We start from the raw sequence: 16,214 nt of genomic DNA, 5'->3' as shown, positions 1-16,214 counted from the left end.
CCTTTCCCTTCTGAGCAACAGGGACAGACTCTGTGCCAGAGACCTGTACCCCCCCCAACGGTATCCAAAGCGGTATACTTGTTACTAAGGGGAACGACCACAGGGGATCCCTGTACTGACTGCTTCCTCCCAGCCCCTCTCACCATCACCCATCTATTTTTATTCTTCGGAGTTACTACATCCCTGAAGCTTCTATCTATAACCACCTCTGCCTCCCGAATGATTCGAAATTCATCCAGCTCCAGTTCCCTAACGCGGTTTCTGAGGAGCTGGAGATGGGTGCACTTCCCACAGATGAAATCAGCAAGGACACTGACGGCGTCCCTCACCTCAAACATTCTGCAGGAGGAACATTGCACTGCCTTCCCTGCCATCCCCTCTAGATAAAACAAGAAAAAGAAAGAAAGAGCGTACCTGTTATTCACTCTACCCCTTAGGTTAAAGGAGGTGGAAGGGTGGGGGACAATACAAGTGTAGTGTCTAGGGTTTAGAAACTGCCCAACTTAAATACAGGTAAAAATAAAACACTTGAGTCTGGAGAAGGGTGTGTAGATAGCCTGGGTCACATTGAGATCCAAAAAGACGAGGTGTTGGGTGTCTTAAAAAATATTAATGTAGATAAGTCCCCAGGGCCTGATGGGATCTACCCCAGAATACTGAAGGAGGCTGGAGAGGAAATTGCTGAGGCCTTGACAGAAATCTTTTAATCCTCACTGTCTTCAGGTGATGTCCCAGAGGATTGGAGAATAGCCAATGTTGTTCCTCTGTTTAAGAAGGGTAGCAAGGATAATCCTGGGAACTACAGGCCGGTGAGCCTTACTTCAGCGGTAGGGAAATTACTGGAGAGAATTCTTCGAGACAGGATCTACTCCCATTTGGAAGCAAATGGACGTATTAGTGAGAGGCAGCATTTGTGGAGGTTTTGTGAAGGGGAGGTCGTGTCTCACTAACTTGGCAGAGTTTTTCGAGGAGGTCACAAAGATGATTGATGCAGGTAGGGCAGTGGATGTTGTCTATATGGACTTCAGTAAGGCCTTTGACAAGGTCCCTCATGGTAGACTAGTACAAAAGGTGAAGTCACACGGGATCAGGGGTGAGCTGGCAAGGTGGATACAGAACTGGCTAGGTCATAGAAGGCAGAAAGTAGCAATGGAAATATGCTTTTCTAATTGGAGGGCTGTGACCAGTGGTGTTCCACAGGGATCAGTGCTGGGACCTTTGCTGTTTGTAGTATATATAAATGATTTGGAGGAAAATGTAACTGGTCTGATTAGTAAGTTTGCAGACGACACAAAGGTTGGTGGAATTGCGGATAGCGATGAGGACTGTCAGAGGATACAGCAGGATTTAGATTGTTTGGAGACTTGGGCGGAGAGATGGCAGATGGAGTTTAATCCGGACAAATGTGAGGTCATGCATTTTGGAAGGTCTAATGCAGGTAGGGAATATACAGTGAATGGTAGAAACCTCAAGAGTATTGAAAGTCAGAGAGATCTAGGAGTACAGGTCCACAGGTCACTGAAAGGGGCAACACAGGTGGAGAAGGTAGTCAAGAAGGCATACGGCATACTTGCCTTCATTGGCCAGGGCATTGAGTATAAGAATTGGCAAGTCATGTTGCAACTGTATAGAACCTTCGTTTGGCCACACTTGGAGTATAGTGTTCAATTCTGGTCGCCAGACTACCAGAAGGATGTGGAGGCTTTAGAGAGGGTGCAGAAGAGATTTACCAGAATGTTGCCTGGTATGGAGGGCATTAGCTATGAGGAGCGGTTGAATAAACTCGGTTTGTTCTCACTGGAACGAAGGAGGTTGAGGGGCGACCTGATAGAGGTCTACAAAATTATGAGTGGCATAGACAGAGTGGATAGTCAGAGGCTTTTCCCCGGGGTAGAGGGGTCAATTACTAGGGGGCATAGGTTTAAGGTGAGAGGGGCAAGGTTTAGAGTAGATGTACGAGGCAAGTTTTTAACGCAGAGGGTAGTGGGTGCCTGGAACTCGCTGCCGGAGGAGGTGGTGGAAACAGGGACGATAGTGACATTTAAGGGGCATCTTGACAAATACATGAATAGGATGGGAATAGAGGGATACGGACCCAGGAAGTGTAGAAGATTGTAGTTTAGTCGGGCAGCATGGTCGGCACGGGCTTGGAGGGCCTAAGGGCCTGTTCCTGTGCTGTACATTTCTTTGATGTGGAGATGCCGGCGTTGGACTGGGGTGAGCACAGTACGAAGTCTTACAACACCAGGTTAAAGTCCAACAGGTTTGTTTCGATGTCACTAGCTTTCGGAGCGCTGCTCCTTCCTCAGGTGAATGAAGAGGTCTGTTCCAGAAACACATATATAGACAAATTCAAAGATGCCAAACAATGCTAGGAATGCGAGCATTAGCAGGTGCTAAAATCTTTACAGATCCAGAGATGGGGTAACCCCAGGTTAAAGAGGGGTTAAAGAGGGCTAGGAGTACAGGTCCACAGGTCACTGAAAGGGGCAACACAGGTGGAGAAGGTAGTCAAGAAGGCATATGTGTCACATGACAACAGCTCCTCCACAAACCACCTTCAAGTTACTGTGACCACAATGCACATATGCAGATTTCCCCCGCAACAGCCAATCAGCAGCTCCGCTCTACTGCAATCTGCTGGATGTTTGCCTTCACTTGAACAGCTAGGGTCTCTTGCACAGGTACACCTTCAAGTTACGGTGACCACAATGCACGTATGCAAATTCCCTCCGCAACAGCCAATCAGCAGCTCTGCTCTACTGCCCTCTGCTGGATGGATCTCATATATACAGCCTTCTTCAAACAGCTCTCATATACGCAGCCCTCTTATATACAGCCCTCATATACACAGCTCTCATATATATATAGCTCATGTACACAACTTTTATCTGCAGCTTTACATGCACAGCCTTCATGTACACAGTGCTCATATACACAGACTTCATATACAGTCCTTCTATGCACAGCTCTCATATACAGAGCTCTTATATACACAACAGTCACATACACAGCCAAGTACACAACCTTCATGTACACAGCCTTCATATACACAGCCCTATGGTCCATAGCCCTCAGAAATATGTCTTTCATGTAAAGAGCCCTTAGATGCCTAGTCATCATGTATACTGCTTTCATGTACACAATTTTAATTTACACAGTTGCCATGTGCAATCCTCATGTACACAGTCTTCATATACACAGCACTGATTTACCCAGCCCACATTCACACAGCTCTCATTTACACAGCCCTCATTTACACGGCCCTCATTTACACAGCTCTCATGTACCCAGCTCTCATTTACATAGTTCTCATGTACACAGCTCTCATGTACACAGCTCTCATGTACACAGCTCTCATGTACACAACCCTCATGTACACCACCCTCATTTACACCATCCTCATTTACACCACCCTCATTTACACCACCCTCATTTACACCACCCTCTTTTACATAACATTCATGTACACAGCTCTCATGTACACCACCCTCATTTACACAGCTCTCATGTACACAGCTCTCATGTACACCACCCTCATTTACACAGCTTTCATGTACACCACCCTCATTTACACAGTTCTCATGTACACAGCCCTCATGTACACCACCCTTATTTACACAGTCCTCATTTACACTGCCCTCATTTACACCACCCTCATGTACACATCTCTCATGAACACAGCTCTCATGTACACATCTCTCATGTATACACTGCCCTCATTTACACAGGTGTCCTGTGCACAGCTCTCATATACATAGCTCTTATGTACACCACCCTCATTTACACAGCTCTCATGTACACAGCTCTCATGTACACCACCCTCATTTACACAGCTTTCATGTACACCACCCTCATTTACACAGTTCTCATGTACACAGCCCTCATGTACACCACCCTTATTTACACAGTCCTCATTTACACTGCCCTCATTTACACCACCCTCATGTACACATCTCTCATGAACACAGCTCTCATGTACACATCTCTCATGTATACCACCCTCATTTACACCACTGTCATTTACACAGCTCTCGTGGACACAGTCCTCATGAGCACAGTTCTCATGTACACCACCCTCATTTACACAGCCCTCATTTCCACAGGTCTCATCTGCACAGCTCTCATGTACACAGCTCTTATGTACACCACCCTAATTTACACTGCCCTCATTTATACAACCCTATTTACACTGCCCTCATTTACACGGCTCTCATTTACACAGCCCTCATTTACACAGCTCTCATTTACACAGCTCTCATGTACACAGCTCTCATGTACACAGCTCTCATGTAAACCACTCTCATGTACACAGCACTCAAATACACCACCCTCATTTACACAGTCCTCATTTACACAGCTCTAATTTACACAGCTCTCATGTACACAGCTCTCATGTACACAGTTCTCATGTACGCAGCTCTTATATAAACCACTCTCATGTACACAGCACTCAAATACACCACCCACATTTACACAGCCCTCATTTACACAGCCCTCATTTACACAGCTCTCATTTACACAGCTCTCATGTACACAGCTCTCATGTACACTGCCCTCATGTACACAGCTCTCATGTACACAGCTCTCATGTACACAGCTCTCATGTACACCACCCTCATTTACAATGCCCTCATTTACATTCCTCTCATTTACACATCTCTCAAGAACACTGCTCTCGTGTACATTTATACCGCTCTTATTTACATAGCCCTCATTTACACAGCTCTCATGGACACTGCTCTCATGTAAACCACCCTCATTTATACAGCTCTCATGTACATAGCACTCAAATACACCACCCTAATTTACACAGTCCTCATTTACACCACCCTCATGTACACAGCTCTCATGTACACAGCTCTCATGTACACAGCTCCCATGTACACCACCCTCATTTACACTGCCCTAATTTACACATCTCTCATGAACATTGCTTTTGTGTACACAGCTCTCATGTACACCGTCCTCATATACCCAGCCCTTATTTACACAGCTCTCATGCACACAGCTCTTATGTACACTGCCCTCATTTATACCACTCTTATTTACATAGCCCTCATTTATACAGCTCTCATGTACACAGCCCTGATTTACACACCTCTCTTTTACACAGCTCTCATTTACACGTCTCTGATGTACACAGCTCTCAACACACAATGTACCGATCTCCTATGTTGCCTGAAGGAGGGTTTCAGAGATAAGGAGGAGGGAGATTAATGAGAAATTTCAAACACTTACTACCCAAGACAACTGGTCAAATGCAATTCTTAACCTTTTTTAAAGTAATCTTTTAAACACCTAGTTTAAATTGATTAGGATTTCAGTCTAATTGGTCGTTGATCTTCAGCTAGTTCTATCCAAGATATAACGAATCCTACATTCCCAATTAAATTCGCCGCCCACTCCAAAAGCAATTTTAAGCCTCTCCTGTTTCTAATTATATTTTTATTTCCCAGGCACAGGTTTAAGCAGAGGGGAGCTTTTCTAATGGAGCTCAGAGCGGACGTTAAGGCGGGGGCGAGGTCCAATTCAATGCTCTGTTTTGCAATCTCACCCTTTCGGCCAAATCTGCTGACGTCAGTCAGTTCCCAGCACCACGAACAGGGCAACACAGGTGCCTGTTCCCCGGGCCTGAGCTGCAGGCGTTGAGTGTGACTCGGCTACTTGGGGTTGTCGCAAACACAAGGTTATAGTCATAGAGTCATACAGCACAGACACAGGCCCTTTGGCCCACCATGTCTCTGCTGACCATCAGATACCAATCTGTACTAATCTACACTACAGTGTGCAAGAGTCCAAAATATGAACAGTCACCTGGCAACTTGAATATTGCAGAAAATAGAAGCGCAAATCTGGTGAGTATGTGATATGGGCAACACTTGCTGAACAACCTTGAGTGTGCTAATGGCTGCACTAACAACCAGTTTAAGATAATCAGTCAAACTCATAACATGGCTCATTTGCATTTGCTCAAAGTATCATACATTCATGAGCAGGGGCTGGTTCTTGGCAAACAAAAGGAATATGTCCAAGCCTTGTGACTTTTCTGAATTACCCGGGAGCTTGGGGGGCCGACAGTTTCCCCGTTGCTTTCTCCGTGGCAAAGCCTCTGCCAATCTGAGTGGACAATCTGACCAATCAGCACCCTTTTCTCCTGTAGTATAAAGTGCTTTGAAATTTGGTATTCTTGTGTTTGTCCTGATGTGTGCGCGTCGAAAAGCTTCGACATCTCGTCGCCCTTCTCGTCACGATTCAAGACTGGGTAATTTTTAACTGACTTCATTGTACTTTTGATCACAATTTGCGGTTGAGATTTTCAGAAGCTATTCACCCTAGGGAAGCGTCAGCAGTTTAAATCCAGAGTGTGGTGGGTTCCAACATCTGCAAACGGGGTTTATTTTTCATGATTGACTGATGAAGCCACTGGCAGAGCTCGCCGACACAAAATCTAGAAGAATGGGTTGAAACAAATCGCTAAACACATTTTCAAGGAAATGTTTGATTTCCCACTTGGAGGCCCCCACCCCGCCAGTACTGGTATCCACCCAGCGGAGGGCATTGCAGTCACCGCACGGGGACACCGAAAGCCAAACCCTGTTGTGTTTGTTTACTAATTCCTGGGGAGTGGAGTGAGGGTGAGGGGGGTAGGCTTCCCTCGCTGTCAGGAACTCAGTGCCTTATCGAGTGACTCGACATTGGGCAATGGAGGGGCACAGAGAGCCACGCCTTCCCTTTGTTCTGACCAGTCCCAGGGACCCACCCCCACCCCGTGACCCTCATCCCGCCCTCGCTCACCTATAGCCTGGGGTCCCTCGCTAACCTGGGCATCCCCCTTGATGCGTTACTGGCAGCTACTCCCCTTGGCGCTGATGGCAATGATGAACCGCCGGACTCTGACTGGCTGGTGTCCCTCAGGGGGTGGGATCTTCACCCCAGAAACCTTGAGTCTGGGGAAGACCTGCTTGCTGGGCCCCACTGACACCTGATTCAGAGCTCCTTCTCCAACGGAGGCCATACCCAGCCAGTGGGTGAGACCCCATCACCCACACTAAACCATGTCTCAGAACACAACTGCGGAGGGATCAGCATGTTTTAGAAAATGCCAATTCGCTTGCTCTAAATGGTCTTAGGTGTTCACATTATTTTAAAATTTCCAAACAGAGTTTGTAGAGGTCTGCACCTCAAAAGAGATTTGAATTGTTGTCTTGTCCTCTGTCTTGGAAATAAGTACGAAGTTTTACAACACCAGGTTAAAGTCCAACAGGTTTGTTTCGATGTCACTAGCTTTCGGAGCGCTGCTCCTTCCTCAGGTGAATGAAGAGGTCTGTTCCAGAACCACAGACAGACAAATTCAAAGATGCCAAACAATGCTAGGAATGCGAGCATTAGCAGGTGATTAAATCTTTACAGATCCAGAGATGGGGTAACCCCAGGTTAAAGAGGTGTGAATTGTGTCAAGCCAGGACAGTTGGTAGGATTTCGCAGGCCAGATGGTGGGGGATGAATGTAATGTGACATGAATCCCAGGTCCCGGTTGAGGCCGCACTCATGTGTGCGGAACTTGGCTATAAGTTTCTGCTCGGCGATTCTGCGTTGTCGCGGGTCCTGAAGGCCGCCTTGGAGAACGCTTACCCGGAGATCAGAGGCTGAATGCCCTTGACTGCTGAAGTGTTCCCCGACTGGAAGGGAACATTCCTGCCTGGTGATTGTTGCGCGATGTCCGTTCATTCGTTGTCGCAGCGTCTGCATGGTCTCGCCAATGTACCACGCTTCGGGACATCCTTTCCTGCAGCGTATGAGGTAGACAACGTTGGCCGAGTGGCACGAGTATGTACCGCATACCTGGTGGGTGGTGTTCTCACGTGTAATAGTGGTATCCATGTCGATGATCTGGCACGTCTTGCAGAGATTGCCATGGCAGGGTTGTGTGGTGTCGTGGTCACTGTTTTGAAGACTGGGTAGTTTGCTGCAAACAATGGTTCATTTGAGGTTGCGCGGTTGTTTGAAGGCAAGTTTGAAGGCCTACATGCCTTCAAACAACCGCGCAACCTCAAACGAACCATTGTTTGCAGCAAACTACCCAGTCTTCAGAACAGTGACCATGACACCACACAACCCTGCCATGGCAATCTCTGCAAGACGTGCCAGATCATCGACATGGATACCACTATTACACGTGAGAACACCACCCACCAGGTACGCGGTACATACTCGTGCCACTCGGCCAACGTTGTCTACCTCATACGCTGCAGGAAAGGATGTCCCGAAGCGTGGTACATTGGCGAGACCATGCAGACGCTGCGACAACGAATGAACGGACATCGCGCAACAATCACCAGGCAGGAATGTTCCCTTCCAGTCGGGGAACACTTCAGCAGTCAAGGGCATTCAGCCTCTGATCTCCGGGTAAGCGTTCTCCAAGGCGGCCTTCAGGACCCGCGACAACGCAGAATCGCCGAGCAGAAACTTATAGCCAAGTTCCGCACACATGAGTGCGGCCTCAGTCGGGACCTGGGATTCATGTCACATTACATTCATCCCCCACCATCTAGCCTGCAAACCCTACCAACTGTCCTGGCTTGGTACAATTCACACCTCTTTAACCTGGGGTTACCCCATCTCTGGATCTGTAAAGATTTAATCACCTGCTAATGCTCGCATTCCTAGCATTGTTTGGCATCTTTGAATTTGTCTATATATGTGTTTCTGGAACAGACCTCTTCATTCACCTGAGGAAGGAGCAGCGCTCCGAAAGCTAGTGACATCGAAACAAACCTGTTGGACTTTAACCTGGTGTTGTAAGACTTTGTACTGTGCTCACCCCAGTCCAACGCCGGCATCTCCACATCATGGAAATAAGTGACTGAGTAAGTTCTTGAAAACAATGGACAACAATCAGATGGAATGAAAATTACTGAGGGAGGGGAGTTCATTCAAATTTCGATGTTAGATATTCTTCTGACACCAGCATATGTTCAAAGGATTGAATGCCTTTTTGGAGCTTAAGTTGGATTTTGATAGGACAGTAAAATGTTGCAATGACACATTCTGCCTACCTTGGAGCAAAAGGTATAAAATTGGTCCAAAAGCTTGATTCAGTCCTTTCGCCAAGGAGCTGATGTGCTCCTTGATGTACGGTTCGCAGGGAGATTGACTGTATTTTGATTGTGAGTGTGTGGGGGTGTGTGTGTGAGGGGATGTGAGTGAGGGTGTGTGCGTGAGGGTGAGTGTGTGAGGGGATGTGTGTGAGGGTGTGTGTGTGAGGGGATGTGAGTGAGGGTGTGTGCGTGAGGGTGAGTGTGTGAGGGGATGTGTGTGAGGGTGTGTGTGTGAGGGGATGTGAGTGAGGGTGTGTGCGTGAGGGTGAGTGTGTGAGGGGATGTGTGTGAGGGTGTGTGTGTGAGGGTGTGTGTGTGAGGGTGTGTGTGAGGGTGCGTGTGTGAGGGGATGTGTGTGAGGGGATGTGAGTGAGGTGTGTGTGTGAGGGGATGTGTGTGAGGGTGTGTGAGTGAGGTGTGTGTGTGAGGGTGTGTGTGAGGGTGTGTGTGTGAGGGTGTGTGTGTGAGTATGTGTGTGTGAGGGTGAGTGTGAGGGTGTGTGTGTGAGGGCGTGTGTGTGAGTATGTGTGTGTGAGGGTGTGTGTGTGAGGGTGTGTGTGTGTGAGGGTGTGTGTGTGAGGGTGTGTGTGAGAGTGTATGTGTGAGGGTGTGTGTGAGGGTGTGTGTATGAGGGGATGTGAGTGAGGTGTGTGTGAGGGTGTGTGTGTGAGGGTGTGTGTGTGAGGGCGTGTGTGTGAGTATGTGTGTGTGAGGGTGTGCGTGAGGGTGTGTGTGTGAGGGCGTGTGTGAGGGTGTGTGTGTGAGTGTGTGTGTGAGGGTGTGTGTATGAATGTGTGTGAGGGTGTGTGTGAGAGTGTATGTGTGAGGGTGTGTGTGAGGGTGTGTGTATGAATGTGTGTGAGGGTGTGTGTGTGAGTGTGTGTGAGGGTGTGTGTATGAATGTGTGTGAGGGTGTGTGTGAGTGTGTGTGTGTGAGGGTGTGTGTGTGAGGGTGTGTGTGAGGGTGTGTGTGTGAGGGTGTGTGTGTGTGAGGGTGTGTGTGAGGGTGTGTGTGTGAGGGTGTGTGTGTGTGAGAGTGTATGTGTGAGGGTGTGTGTGAGGGTGTGTGTGAGGGTGTGTGTGAGGGTGTGTGTGTGAGGGTGTGTGTGTGAGGGTGTGTGTGAGGGTGTGTGTGTGAGTGTGTGTGTGAGGGTGTGTGTGTGAGGGTGTGTGTATGAGTGTGTGTGTGAGGGTGTGTGTGAAGGTGTGTGTTTGAGTGTGTGTGTGAGAGTGTATGTGTGAGGGTGTGTGTGAGGGTGTGTGTGAGGGTGTGTGTGAGGGTGTGTGTGTGAGGGTGTGTGTGTGAGTATGTGTGTGTGAGGGTGTGTGTGTGAGGGCGTGTGTGAGAGTGTATGTGTGAGGGTGTGTGTGAGGGTGTGTGTGTGAGGGGATGTGAGTGAGGTGTGTGTGTGAGAGTGTGTGTGAGGGGGTGTGTGTGAGGGTGTGTGTGTGAGGGCGTGTGTGTGAGTATGTGTGTGTGAGGGTGTGTGTGAGGGTGTGTGTGTGAGGGCGTGTGTGAGGGTGTGTGTGTGAGGGTGTGTGTGTGAGTGTGTGTGTGAGGGTGTGTGTATGAATGTGTGTGAGGGTGTTTGTGAGAGTGTATGTGTGAGGGTGTGTGTGAGGGTGTGTGTATGAATGTGTGTGAGGGTGTGTGTGTGAGTGTGTGTGTGAGGGAGTGTGTGAGGGTGTATGTGTGAGGGTGTGTGTGAGGGTGTGTGTGTGAGGGTGTGTGTGTGTGAGGGTGTGTGTGAGGGTGTGTGTGAGGGTGTGTGTGTGAGGGTGTGTGTGTGTGAGGGTGTGTGTGAGAGTGTATGTGTGAGGGTGTGTGTGAGGGTGTGTGTGAGGGTGTACGTGAGGGTGTGTGTGTGAGGGTGTGTGTGAGGGTGTGTGTGTGAGGGTGTGTGTGTGAGTGTGTGTGTGAGGGTGTGTGTGTGAGGGTGTGTGTATGAGTGTGTGTGTGAGGGTGTGTGTGAAGGTGTGTGTTTGAGTGTGTGTGTGAGGGTGTGTGTGTGAGGGTGTGTGTGTGAGTGTGTGTGTGAGGGTGTGTGTGAAGGTGTGTGTGTGAGGGTTTGTGTGAGGGTGTGTGTGAGGGTGTGTGTGAGGGTGGGTGTGAGGGTGTGTGTGTGAGGGTGTGTGTGAGGGTGTGTGTGAGGGTGTGTGTGAGGGTGGGTGTGGGTGTGTGTGTGGGTGTGTGTGAGGGTGTGTGTGAGTGTGTGTGTGAGGGTGTGTGTGAGGGTGGGTGTGAGGGTGTGTGTGGGTGTGTGTGAGGGTGTGTGTGAGAGTGTGTGTGAGTGTGTGTGAGGGTTTGTGTGAGGGTGTGTGTGAGTGTGTCTGTGAGGGTGTGTGTATGAATGTGTGTGAGGGTGTACGTGAGTGTGTGTGTGTGAGGGTGTGTGTGTGAGTGTGTGTGTGAGGGTGTGTGTGAGAGTGTATGTGTGAGGGTGTGTGTGAGGGTGTGTGTGTGAGTGTGTGTGTGTGAGGGTGGGTGTGAGGGTGGGTGTGTGGGTGTGTGAGAGTGTGTGTGAGGGTGTGTGTGTGAGGGTGTGTGTGTGAGGGCGTGTGTGTGAGTATGTGTGTGTGAGGGTGTGTGTGTGAGGGCGTGTGTGAGGGTGTGTGTGTGAGGGTGTGTGTGTGAATGAATGTGTGTGAGGGTGTGTGAATGAATGTGTGTGAGGGTGTGTGTGAGAGTGTATGTGTGAGGGTGTGTGTGAGGGTGTGTGTATGAATGTGTGTGAGGGTGTGTGTATGAATGTGTGTGAGGGTGTGTGTGAGTGTGTGTGTGTGAGGGTGTGTGTGAGGGTATGTGTGTGAGGGTGTGTGTGAGGGTGTGTGTGTGAGGGTGTGTGTGTGTGGGGGTGTGTGTGAGGGTGTGTGTGTGTGAGAGTGTATGTGTGAGGGTGGGTGTGAGGGTGTGTGTGGGTGTGTGTGAGGGTGTGTGTGAGAGTGTGTGTGAGTGTGTGTGAGGGTTTGTGTGAGGGTGTGTGTGAGTGTGTGTGTGAGGGTGTGTGTATGAATGTGTGTGAGGGTGTGCGTGAGTGTGTGTGTGTGAGGGTGTGTGTGTGAGTGTGTGTGTGAGGGTGTGTGTGAGAGTGTATGTGTGAGGGTGTGTGTGAGGGTGTGTGTGTGAGGGTGTGTGTGTGAGGATGGGTGTGAGGGTGGGTGTGTGGGTGTGTGTGAGGGTGTGTGAGTGTGTGTGTGTGAGGGTGTGTGTGTGAGGGTGTGTGTGAGTGTGTGTGTGAGGGTGTGTGTGAGAGTGTATGTGTGAGGGTGTGTGTGAGGGTGTGTGTGTGAGGGTGTGTGTGTGAGGGTGGGTGTGAGGGTGGGTGTGTGGGTGTGTGTGAAGGTGTGTGTGAGGGTGTGTGTGAGGGTGTGTGTGTGAGGGTGTGTGTGTGAGGGTGTGTGTGAGGGTGTGTGTGAGGGTGTGTGTGAGGGTTTGTGTGAGGGTGTGTGTGGTGAATCGATGCCTCCTGTTTACAGACCCATTTCCCTTCACCGAGCTGACTATGGATTCTGTATAATTTTGTCTGTTTCATTCTCTGTTCTTTTCTAATTACATTTCCTGTCGGGGAAATTAATTCCTTCCCAACTCAAGACGCAAATTATTTTCCCATTCGCCCGGGTTCCCATAGGAACTTACTGGACGGATATTGTGATCGGTGATTATTTACAGTAAAGTCCATTTGAAATTGCTCATTGTCATAAATAAGTTATCGGTTAAAATGATGTCAGGCTGTGGGAGATGTGCCAGATACATTGCTGTTCTTCGCTATTTCAGAACAATTTAAATAAATTGACAAGCAGGTGTGAGCAGAACTTCCCGTGATCATTCTGAGTGTGTCACTGGGGCAAGTGTTCAAAGTTACACATCAACATTGCCGGTTTCCGAAATCTGAGCCAGCGTTCCCCCGGGGATGGGTAAGGAGTGTTGACCTTACCAACAACGCCCTTATCCAATCAAAGAACTTTGAAAGTGAGGAACCGGCGGGTTCAATTAGATACACGAGGGGCTGTGTGGATAGGTGACCAAATCTTGGTCAGGGAGGAGGAGGCAGCGGTGGAGGGATGGAAAGGTTCTGCCAGGGAATTCTAGACCTTCGGGTCCAGGCAGCTTCTGGTGTGCCAAAATCCATCCACCTTAAAATTAACATTTGCTTTGGCATCAACTGCTGTTTAATGTGTAAGAGAGAGCCAACCTTTCCATCACCGTTTCCTCATTTCACTGGTTCACGCCAAGCTCTCCATCACCCAGTTTTGGTGATTGTAGTAATTTCACATAGATTGTATTATATATATTGGGTGCAGTAAGGGTTAAACGTCTGGGTTAGTGTAGTGTGTGACCTCGGTATTAGTCTTTTTTAAAAAGTCCTGCTTTAAAAGACAGACTAAGGGACAATCAAAGCATCATAAAAGTTTGGGCTAATGGAATTTTGTTTATATGATACGTTTCCCGGGGAGTAGGTAATTAGAGAAATTGGGCGCGATTTAACTAACTGGGAACTAAGTCCCATAGATAGCGTGTCCAGCCATGAGTGGAGATGAAAGATAGCAGTTAGGAATTATTGTTTTATTGCATTGTTAAGCATTGTTTGACAGGTCGGCCCAGTATTTGTGACATTCACAGGTTATTCAGTTTATTGCTGTCACTTTCCAGCAATACTACTTTCACTGAGAAGTATGGAAGTGCAAAATGGCACAGGATGGATAGTAGAGTATGTTACCGTGCTCAGGGCAAAAATAGTTCTGTCTCAAAACACAAACTCCACCCGGTTAGTGTTCCAAGAGTATTTGGAGTCAGAATGCTGGAATACAATCATCTCAGTTCCAGGACATCACTGCAGGAGTTCCTCAGGGTCGTGTCTTAGGCCCAACCATCTTCAGCTGCTTCATCAATGATCTTCCCATCATTAACATCCTGGGGGTTACCATTGATCAGAAACTGAACTGGACTAGCCATATTTACACTGTGGCTACCAGAGCAGGTCAAAGGTTAGGAATCCTGCGGTGAGTAACTCACCTCCTGACCACCCCCCCCTCCCCCCCCACCCCCAAAACCTGTCCACCATCTACAAGGCACAAGTCAGGGGCGTCATTCTCCGACCCCCCGCCGGGTCGGAGAATCGCCGGGGGCTGGCGTGAATCCCGCCCCCGCCGGTTGCCGAAGTCTCCGGCACCGGATATTCGGCGGGGGCGGGAATCGCGCCGCGCCGGTTGGCGGGCCCCCCCGCTTGATTCTCCGGCCCGGATGGGCTGAAGTCCCGCCGATAAATTGCCTGTCCTGCCGGCGTGGATTAAACCACCTTTTGAACGGCGGGACAAGGCGGCGTGGGCGGGCTCCGGGGTCCGATCTGGCCCCGGGGGGTGCCCCCACGGTGGCCTGGCCCGCGATCGGGGCCCACCGATCCGCGGGCAGGCCTGTGCCATGGGGGCACTCTTTCCCTTCCGCCTCCGCCACTGTGCATGCGCGGGAAACTGACAGCGGCCGCTGACGCTCCCGCGCATGCGCCGCCCGGGGATGTCATTTCCACGCCAGCTGGCGGGGCGGAAATTCCTCCGGCGTCGGCCTAGCCCCTCAATGTTGGGGCTCGGCCCCCAAAGATGCGGAGCATTCGGCACCTTTGGGGCGGCGCGATGCCCGTCTGATTGGCGCCATTTTGGGCGCCAGTCGGCGGACATCGCGCCGTTTTGGGAGAATTTCGCCCCAGGAGTGTGATGGAATACTCTCCACTTCCCTGGATGAGCGCAGCTCCAACAACACTCAAGAAGCTCGACACCATCCAGGACAAAGCAGCCCCGCTTGATTGCTCCCCCTTCCACAAACATTCACTCCCTCCGCCACCGACGCACAGTGGCAGCCGTGTGTACCATCTACAAGATGCACTGCAGTAACTCACCAAGGTTCCTCAGACAACACCTTCCAAACCCACGACCACTACCATCTAGAAGGACAAGAGCAGCAGATACCTGGGAACCCCACCACCTGGAGGTTCCCCTCCAACTCACTCACCACCCCGACTTGGAAATATATCGGCCGTTCCTTCACTGTCACTGGGGCAGAATCCTGGAACTCCCTCCCTAACAGCACAGTGGGTGTACCTACACCACATGGATTGCAGCGGGTTCAAGAAGGCAGTTCACCCAGCACCTTCTGAAGGACAATTAGGGATGGGCAACATTAATAATAATAATCGCTTATTGTCACAAGTAGGCTTCAATGAAGTTACTGTGAAAAGCCCCTAGTCACCACATTCCGGCACCTGTTCGGGGAGGCTGGCAGGGGAATTGAACCCGCGCTGCTGGCATTGTTCTGCATTACAAGCCAGCTGTTTAGCCCACTCAGCTAAGCCAGCCCCAAATGCTGGCCTAGCCAGCGATGCCCTCAGCCTGTAAATTAATTTTTAAAGAAGGATGTGGAGGCTTTGGAGAGGGTGCAGAGGAGGTTTACCAGGATGTTGCCTGGTTTGGAGGGTGTTAGCTCTGCGGAGAGGCTGAATAGACTCAGACTGTTTTCATTAGAACGACGGAGGTTGAGGGGTGACCTGATAGAGGGCTACAAGATTATGAGGGCATGGATAGAGTGATGGGCAGGCACTCGTTCCCAGGGTGGAGGGGTCAGTCACCAGGGGGCATAGGTTTAAGGTTCATGGGGCAAAGTTTAGAGGAGATGTGCGAGGCAGGTGTTTTACACAGAGGGTGGTGAGTGCCTGGAGCGCGTTGCCAGGGGAGGTTGTGGAAGCAGATGCATTAACGGCGTTTAAAAGGCACCTTGACAAACACATGGAGGTCGGGTATAGAGGGATACGGCACTAGGAAGTGCTGAGGGTTTTGGCCCAGGGTTGGTATCATGACCGGTACAGGCTTGGAGGGCCGAAGGGCCTGTTCCTGTGCTATTGTTCTTTGTTCTTTCTATTTCAATGATCCCACAGTGGGGAGGACAGGCCTGAGGCTGCAGGTATCAAACATCAATACCTTCTGTAAAGCTGTGGTCATCCCAAACCCTGCTGCCTGTGTCTGAATTCTCAGAATTCTGATCACCTCCTGGGCTCGCAGGCCTCCATTCGCTCACGGTCAAGTCATGTCAGGATTTTAAAATTCCCATTCTGGTTTTCAAATCCA

The 16,214-nt window shown here is 49.7% G+C and overlaps 1 long non-coding RNA gene across 2 annotated transcripts in view; it reads left to right on the top strand.

Moving 5' to 3' along the window:
- The first annotated feature begins 5,595 nt into the window (after positions 1-5,595).
- Positions 5,596-16,214, top strand: part of LOC140403725 (uncharacterized) — a 163,805-nt gene continuing 153,186 nt past the window's right edge. For both annotated transcript variants that reach the window (XR_011938403.1, XR_011938402.1), the window contains exon 1: positions 5,596-5,858. This is a non-coding gene — a long non-coding RNA (uncharacterized lncRNA). The remainder of the gene's footprint in view (positions 5,859-16,214) is intronic.

The sequence above is a fragment of the Scyliorhinus torazame genome, chromosome 29 (genome assembly GCF_047496885.1).
Source record: "Scyliorhinus torazame isolate Kashiwa2021f chromosome 29, sScyTor2.1, whole genome shotgun sequence".
Lineage (NCBI taxonomy): Eukaryota > Metazoa > Chordata > Chondrichthyes > Carcharhiniformes > Scyliorhinidae > Scyliorhinus > Scyliorhinus torazame.
The sequence above is the reverse complement of the archived record's forward strand: the minus strand, read 5'-3'. Positions and strand labels throughout refer to the sequence as shown.